Genomic DNA, 7,500 nt, shown 5'->3' with positions numbered 1-7,500 from the left:
TTATGAAGCCAAGAGAGAAAATTTTTTTTTTATTATATTATTATTATTACGATGGCATTATATAGAGAGATAAAAATGTGGATCAGAGTGCCAAGTGGGCCATTTTTGGTAAGCAGAACTGGCGCTGTGGGATGAACCAAACGTAGAGTTAAGGCGCCTAAGTCGACGCTTATGGGATACCATGAAAGGCGTTGGTTGCTTAAGACAGCAGGACGGTGGCCATGGAAGTCGGAATCCGCTAAGGAGTGTGTAACAACTCACCTGCCGAAGCAACTAGCCCTGAAAATGGATGGCGCTGAAGCGTCGCGCCTATACTCCACCGTCAGTGGTATGTGTGAAGCGGGGCAATTTATTGTCCTCTATGAAGCTCTGACGAGTAGGAGGGTCGCGACGGTGTGCGCAGAAGGGTCTGGGCGTGAGCCTGCCTGGAGCCGCCGTCGGCGCAGATCTTGGTGGTAGTAGCAAATACTCCAGCGAGGCCCTGGAGGACTGACGTGGAGAAGGGTTTCGTGTGAACAGCCGTTGCACACGAGTCAGTCGATCCTAAGCCCTAAGAGAAATCCTATGTAGATGAGGTGTCCTAAGACGTTAAACACTTGTAAAAAAACCGCAGCTATTTTATTTTATTTTTTTATTATTATATAAATCGCAGCATATTTTGTTATTATATACATGCACAAAAAACACCCATTGGGCGAAAGGGAATCCGGTTTCTATTCCGGAACCCGGCAGCGGAACCGCATACCATTCGGGCCCTCGTAAGAGTGTTCGTCGGGGTAACCCAAAATGACCTGGAGACGCCGTCGGGAGATCCGGGGAGAGTTTTCTTTTCTGTATAAGCGTTCGAGTTCCCTGGAAACCTCTAGCAGGGAGATAGGGTTTGGAACGCGAAGAGCACCGCAGTTGCGGCGGTGTCCGGATCATCCCCTCGGACCTTGAAAATCCAGGAGAGGGCCACGTGGAGGTGTCGCGCCGGTTCGTACCCATATCCGCAGCAGGTCTCCAAGGTAAAGAGCCTCTAGTCGATAGATTAATGTAGGTAAGGGAAGTCGGCAAATTGGATCCGTAACTTCGGGATAAGGATTGGCTCTGAGGAGCGGGGCGTGTCGGGCTTGGTCGGGAAGCGGGTCTGGCTGACGTGCCGGGCCTGGGCGAGGTGAACGGCTCTCGTGGCTGGGATCCGAGCTCGGTCCCGTGCCTTGGCCTCCCGCGGGACGGTGATGCGTAATATAGACCTCTTGTTAGGTCCATTAGCCTCTCCCGTCCTAGTCGCACAGGTACCTCCTCGTGGTTCCCGACGGTAACGTGATGTATTGTTTGGACCTGTCCATTCAGTGCATTGCGGCTAAATTCTGTGCGACACGACGTGCTGCCTAGCAGTAATGAGCCGCTGTAAGGGTGCAGCCCACCCAAATGGCCTGCCTTCGCGCTAATGTGGCGGCGGCTCTAGTCACTTTGAGGGAGGCATGTTATGGGTCATGGGGTTGCCACCCCCATGGCTCTATTGTCGTAGGCCCGAAAAATCAAAAGAAAGATTATGGGTCAAGTGACCCATTGTCGGCGGGCCCTCGGGCCACTCGGATCGCCGACCCTACGACAGCGGCCACAGTGGATCGGAATGTTTGTCCGACGACCTCGAGAAATAAACCCAACCAGTCCAGTAACGACGCACAACATCCTGCGTCGCGGGGGGCACTACATCCATGTCCCCATTGTTCGCGATCCTTTCCCACTTCCATCGGGTTAGGGGTCCATGTGAGGAGAGCTCATCCAGACGAGGCCAACCAACGAGTGCAGGTGGCCGTAAAGAAGGTTAGGTGGACTCAGGAAGAGACTGAGATGGTGGCGGCGGCTGAGGCGCTTGCGAGTGTGCAGGGCAACGTCAAATTTATGAATGAACATCTACTGACGGTCTTCGACAATAAATTCAGTCTTGATCGACTGAAGGGCCTCAGAAAGAAATTGACGTATAAAGCTCTTGTTACACAGAAGATCGGTGTATGCCGCGAGCGTGGACCTGCCGTTGAGTCTCAGTCTTCAACCTCCAGTGTCACTCAACATCACGACACAAGTCATCGACAGGCGGATTCGCCTACTCCTGTTCAGGAGCACTCTGCGTCGGCACAGCAACATCAGTGCCAATATATTGACGCTATCCGTAAGCTGATTGATCCGGCCGAAAGGGTGAAATCCCATGAAGCGGAGGAACTCGTAAGTCTTGCGAGAATGGTTCTTAATCGAGAACCAATAACACCGAGTGCTTGTTGTCGATGGCTTCAAAGAGTCTTTCCGACGCCTTCTGCGAAAGTAAAGGAGCGGAGAACACCACTGCTCCGGCCACCTAAAGCTGCACCTGCCGGGCCCGTGCCGAGGTGGAGACTGAGGAGAAGGGAGTATGCGGCCATGCAGGAACTCTGGAAGAAGGACATGTCTCGCGCGGCCAAGCTTGTACTGGATGGCCCGGTGCAGGCTCAAACACCAACCGTTGGCGAGATGGTGGAGTACTGGACACCTATGCTCACCAGTCCTTCTGTCCCCATTGAACACCTTCATCCAGTTCAGGAAGGGGAGGACCTGCATTGGATCGCTGAGCCGGTTCGTGGCCATGAGATCCAGGCCAATGAGATCCCGCTCTCCTCGGCATCGGGTCTCGATAACATCTCGAGCAGGCAATGGAGGAGTGTGCCAGTAGTTCTAAGAACCTTATTTTATAATGTCATCCTTGCGGTAGGGGCATTTCCATCTGAGCTCCTCATCAGCAGGACGGTATTTATCCCTAAGAAGGACGGAAGCTCAACACCATCCGAGTTCCGTCCTATAAGTGTGGCTTCAGTCGTCGTTCGTCAGCTGCATAAAATCTTGGCGGTGAGATTGGCAAAAGCCGGTCTCATCGATGAGCGGCAACGAGGAGTACACGATGGCTGTGCTGAGAACGTGCTTGTACTATCAACTGCCCTTCGTGACGCACGGAGCTGCTTAAAGCAGCTTCACGTTGTGTCCTTAGATGTGGCCAAGGCGTTTGACAGCGTTAGTCACCATGCCATAACATCGGCACTAAGGGGATTGGGACTCCCGGAGCTCTTTGTGAGGTACATAACAGCGACGTACCGTAATAGCCGAACCGTGCTTCAGGTCCGTGGAGAGACATCGGATCCGATCCGGGTAGCGAGGGGTGTGCGGCAGGGCGATCCCTTGTCGTCCCTGCTATTCTCGATCGTCATGGACCGGGTGATAAGGGTGTTACCCGAGGGGGTCGGCTATGTTATCAGGGAGCAAAGGGTCAATATACTGGCGTATGCGGATGACCTGATCTTGTTCGCGTCCTCCGTTTCAGGAATGCAGGGCATGCTTCGAACGGCTGAGGAGGAGGCACGAAAGTACGGGTTGGAATTCAACTCCGATAAATGTCTGGCTATGTCCATCCAGATCGCTGGTAAAGAAAAGAAGTACAAGATACTCTCCGCCAGCAAATTTGAGGTCAACGGTCGGTCTATAAAACAACTGGGACCTACCGAGGGCTTCCGATATCTGGGCATTAAGATCTCGCCAATGGGTATTGAAAAACCTGGGGGCAAGCTAGACAGAGAGTTGGCCAATATCACCAAGGCGCCACTCAAGCCTCAACAGCGCCTCAAGATCTTGCGCTGTTTCCTCATTCCGCGTTTTTATCACCAGCTGGTTTTGACAAGATGCCCACTTAAAATCTTGAAGGCATTAGATAAACAGACGCGGCTGGCCGTTCGAAGGTGGTTGCGTCTGCCCAAAGATGTACCACTTGGGTATTTCCACGCCAGTTGCAAGGAGGGTGGACTTGGCATCCCCGCGTTTCGAACATCGATACCGGGGATGATGCACGCCAGGTTAACATCAATGGCGAGGTCCTCCTGTGCGGCTGCAAGAGATGCCTCCCAACATCCGGCGGTTGTGGCAGCGGTTCGACGGGCGGAGAGTGCTCTGACTATCCAAGGTCGGGCGCTCTTCCGGCCTGAGGATCGTGCCAAATACTGGGCATCTTTACTCCATCAGTCTAACGATGGAGGAGAATTGCGTGAGGCTGCTAAAGTCATCGATAGCAGCTCTTGGGTTGACGCCTGTTCTGCGGGGATCCCCGGCAGGGATTACGTGCAATATCACCATGTACGTATTAACGCCCTGCCCACCAGAGTAAGAACATCAAGAGGCCGTCGTGGGAATGGGGCTCCTGTGTTGTGTCGTGCTGGGTGCGCCGTAACGGAGACGGCGGCACACATAGTGCAGGGATGTCACCGGACTCATGGGGGTCGAATACTCAGACACGATGCCATATGCCGAATCGTAGCATTTGGTCTGAGGCAGAGTGGGTGGAGGGTTAGGGAGAATCCGCATTATGTCCTGCAGTCGGGTCTGCAGAAGCCTGATTTGGTGGCCTTTAAGGATGGAGCTGTCAGGGTCGTCGACAGCCAGGTCGTTAGCGGTGCGACGTCGCTTAATGATGCACATGCGAGGAAAGTCGCTAAATACGACACCCCGCTGTTAAGGCATCGCGTCGCCCAGGAATTTGGGGTTTTGGCGGAAGCTGTTAGAGTGACGTCGGTCACCATCTCCTGGCGCGGCGTGTGGGCATCGCTCTCGGCTGAATCGATCTCCGCACTAGGACTCAAAGGGCTCTTAAGATCAATAACTACGAGGGCCCTTCAGGGATCGCACACGAACTGGACAAGATGGAATAAGATGACAAACAACATCTGTCATCCGGGTAATAGGGAGGGCGTTGGGTGATCGCCCGATTCACGGCCACTGTAATGGGCAACCTGGGCCCCAACATCGCAAATTCGGCACCAGGAAATAAAGCCGTCCTCCGCCATAACATCTAGGCGTGAGAAGAGAGAGGTTTTTAGTGGGTATAAGGAATCCCACACTACCACGTCGAAGAATTCCGTGGTGTCTATAAAAGATTTTCCTCTCTATAAAAAAAAAAAAAAAAAAAAAAAAAAAAAAAAAAAAAAAAAAAAAAAAAAAAAAAAAAAAAATAGCCAAATGCCTCGTCATCTAATTAGTGACGCGCATGAATGGATTAACGAGATTCCCATCTGTCCCTATCTACTGGCGGTGGCGGTCTGTGGCCACCCAGGGCGGGAGATAACCCCCGAACTAGCCCTCGCGTAGGAGGGTTGATCAGCCGAGTCGATGGGTGTATCGGCGATGAAGGCATTAGAGACCGTCAGTGCGTCGTACATGTAGTACTTCGCATAATGGCGAGGCCCTGATTTAGCATACGGGCTGTGGCGTGTTCTTTGTACAGCACTGTATGTGCTGTATGACTTCCGACTGGGGAACTGTTGTCACTCGTGGCATCAGTTCCCCAGTTTACGTTAAACGGTTTTTCAGACCGTTTTTCGTGGGCGGAACACGCCACTAGACAACACTCCGCTGGGCTCAGGAATACATGGGATGCAATCAATCCCCTGGGCAACCCAGGCCGCAAGGGGCAAACGTGCCCTAGCCACACTTGAGCCTCCACGAAAAAGGTACCGCTGGATAGCTCGTGTTCTTAAATACGCAGCGAACTGAACGAAGTGTGGTGGAGAGGAAGAGGCAGCCTCTCCGACTGCTGTCTCCCACGTGTTTGCCGTGCGTGGCGACCCTTGTCGTCGGAAAAGAGGATCCTGGGATCTGAGGGGGCCCTCTCCTGCGGGTGAGACGTCCCCAACACGTACCTTCGGCCTCTGCTTCGGCTAGATGGGCGGCTGGACGAGAAAAGCAGCCCTGGTCCAGTCAATCGGCTTGGAACGACCACACGCTTCGGGCAAGTGGGTTCTGCTGGGCGAGGACGCGGGCTGGGTAAGGAAACCGACCCAGCCAGCAGACTATATTCGGTGCGTAGCCCTAACTCAGCCTTTGGCGGGTTCCAAATTGTGTGGGTCGGTGGTGGCCGGGGAGCGCACTGGATGAAAGACCAAGACACATTATGGGTCTTAATAAAATTAATGAACAAAAAACTAAGCGTCCAAAGACGACGGGTCCAGCTCCTACTCGGAGTGAAGCCGTCGCCGCAGACGCGGGAACTGCAAATGCAGCTGTCAGTCCCCCCGCGTCTGTGAGAAAGACAAGATCCGGGAAGGTGATTAATATCGCCAATCCTCGTGTGATCTTGCAAAGATGTGTGACTCCCACGCGAGCGGTCTCGGTGAAAACCGAGCCCACGGTAGAAGGTACGCCGGACACCGGTAACGTGGAAGTAATCGAACGAGTCGGAGACACGTCACTCGTGAAGGTGCAGTCGGCACCCGAGCGTGTCGAGGACCCTACTGGTGACGGTTGGCAAACCGTCACCAAAAAGTCAAAGCGAGCCAAGCCGGGCGCACCCACCGGCAAGGCCGCAGTAAACCGGGCCAGGAGACCGAAGGGGACGTTCTCCGGGCAGAAGGTACGGCCTCTCGATCTCGTAAGAGACGAAGCCTTTAGGCGAGTGTCTGAAATACGGACCTTTTGCTTTCGACCTGAGTCGAAAGTCAATAAGGAGTCCGGGTCAAAGATACTCGCCGAGGTTGAGGCACTCAACGAGCTGGTCCAGGAGCTTATTCAACGGAATAGCTTCGTCGAAGGGCAGCTCGCCGCGGTCAGGGCGGACCTAAAAGCGCGTCCTGCCGTAATGAGTGCGATGCGACCTGGGCCGTCCAAGGGAACTCTCCCGAAGACGGCCTGCAACGCCGCGCAGTCGACTTACGCCCATGTGAACAAAGTCGACTGCAAAGGAGCTTCTCCGGAAGCGGGGAGACGGCCACAATCGCAGCATGTGGTAAAAATCTTCCCGCCGAAGGAAAAAGGACAGAGCAGCGAAGTTACGAAGGTTACTGTTCTGTCGCTCGTTAAACCAGCGAAGGAGGCGATCCGAATTAAGTCGGTCCGACGCATCCACTCCGGTGGCATCGTCGTCGAGACCGACCGAAAGGAGGACCTGCAAGCCTTCGTTGGCAATAAGAAGCTCCGGAGCGCGGGTCTGTCCGTCTCCTTACCTACCAAGCGGGACCCCGAGGTTTTAGTTTACGACGTCCCGCGTCGGATGGGTAAGGACGAAATTGCCTCCAGTATTTGGAGGCAAAATCTCTGCGATGCGAACCAGAAGGATGTGCCTTCGGGAATTCGGGTCAGCCGCATGGCTGGCAAGACCCCGGAGACAGCCAACTGGGTCGTTGCCGTCAGTCCGCAGAATCTTCAGCGGCTGAAGCAGAGGGGTAGCCGAGTTTACCTTGGATGGAACTCCTGTCGTGTACGGGATTTCGTCCAGGTGCTTCGGTGCTACCGTTGTCAACGCTTCGGGCATACCTCGAAGCGTTGTAAATTCAAGGAGGACGTGTGCGGTCACTGCTCCCAAAAGGGGCATACCTTCACGCTCTGTAGCAAGAAGAGTGAACCTCCGGTCTGCTCTAATTGCAAGGACAGAGGGTGGGCTAGTGCACACAAGTCGCGGGACCCAGCTTGCGCTTCCTATCAGGCGGCGCTAGCTTTGGAGTCGTCCCG

General features: G+C 54.1%; 1 pseudogene; it reads left to right on the top strand.

Moving 5' to 3' along the window:
* LOC143263692 (large subunit ribosomal RNA) overlaps positions 1–7,500 on the top strand; it is an 11,175-nt pseudogene that overhangs the window by 1,430 nt on the left and 2,245 nt on the right.

The sequence above is a fragment of the Megalopta genalis genome, unplaced genomic scaffold (genome assembly GCF_051020955.1).
Source record: "Megalopta genalis isolate 19385.01 unplaced genomic scaffold, iyMegGena1_principal scaffold1141, whole genome shotgun sequence".
Taxonomy (NCBI): domain Eukaryota; kingdom Metazoa; phylum Arthropoda; class Insecta; order Hymenoptera; family Halictidae; genus Megalopta; species Megalopta genalis.
Note: the sequence above shows the minus strand (reverse complement) of the source record. Positions and strands in the feature narration are given on the sequence as shown.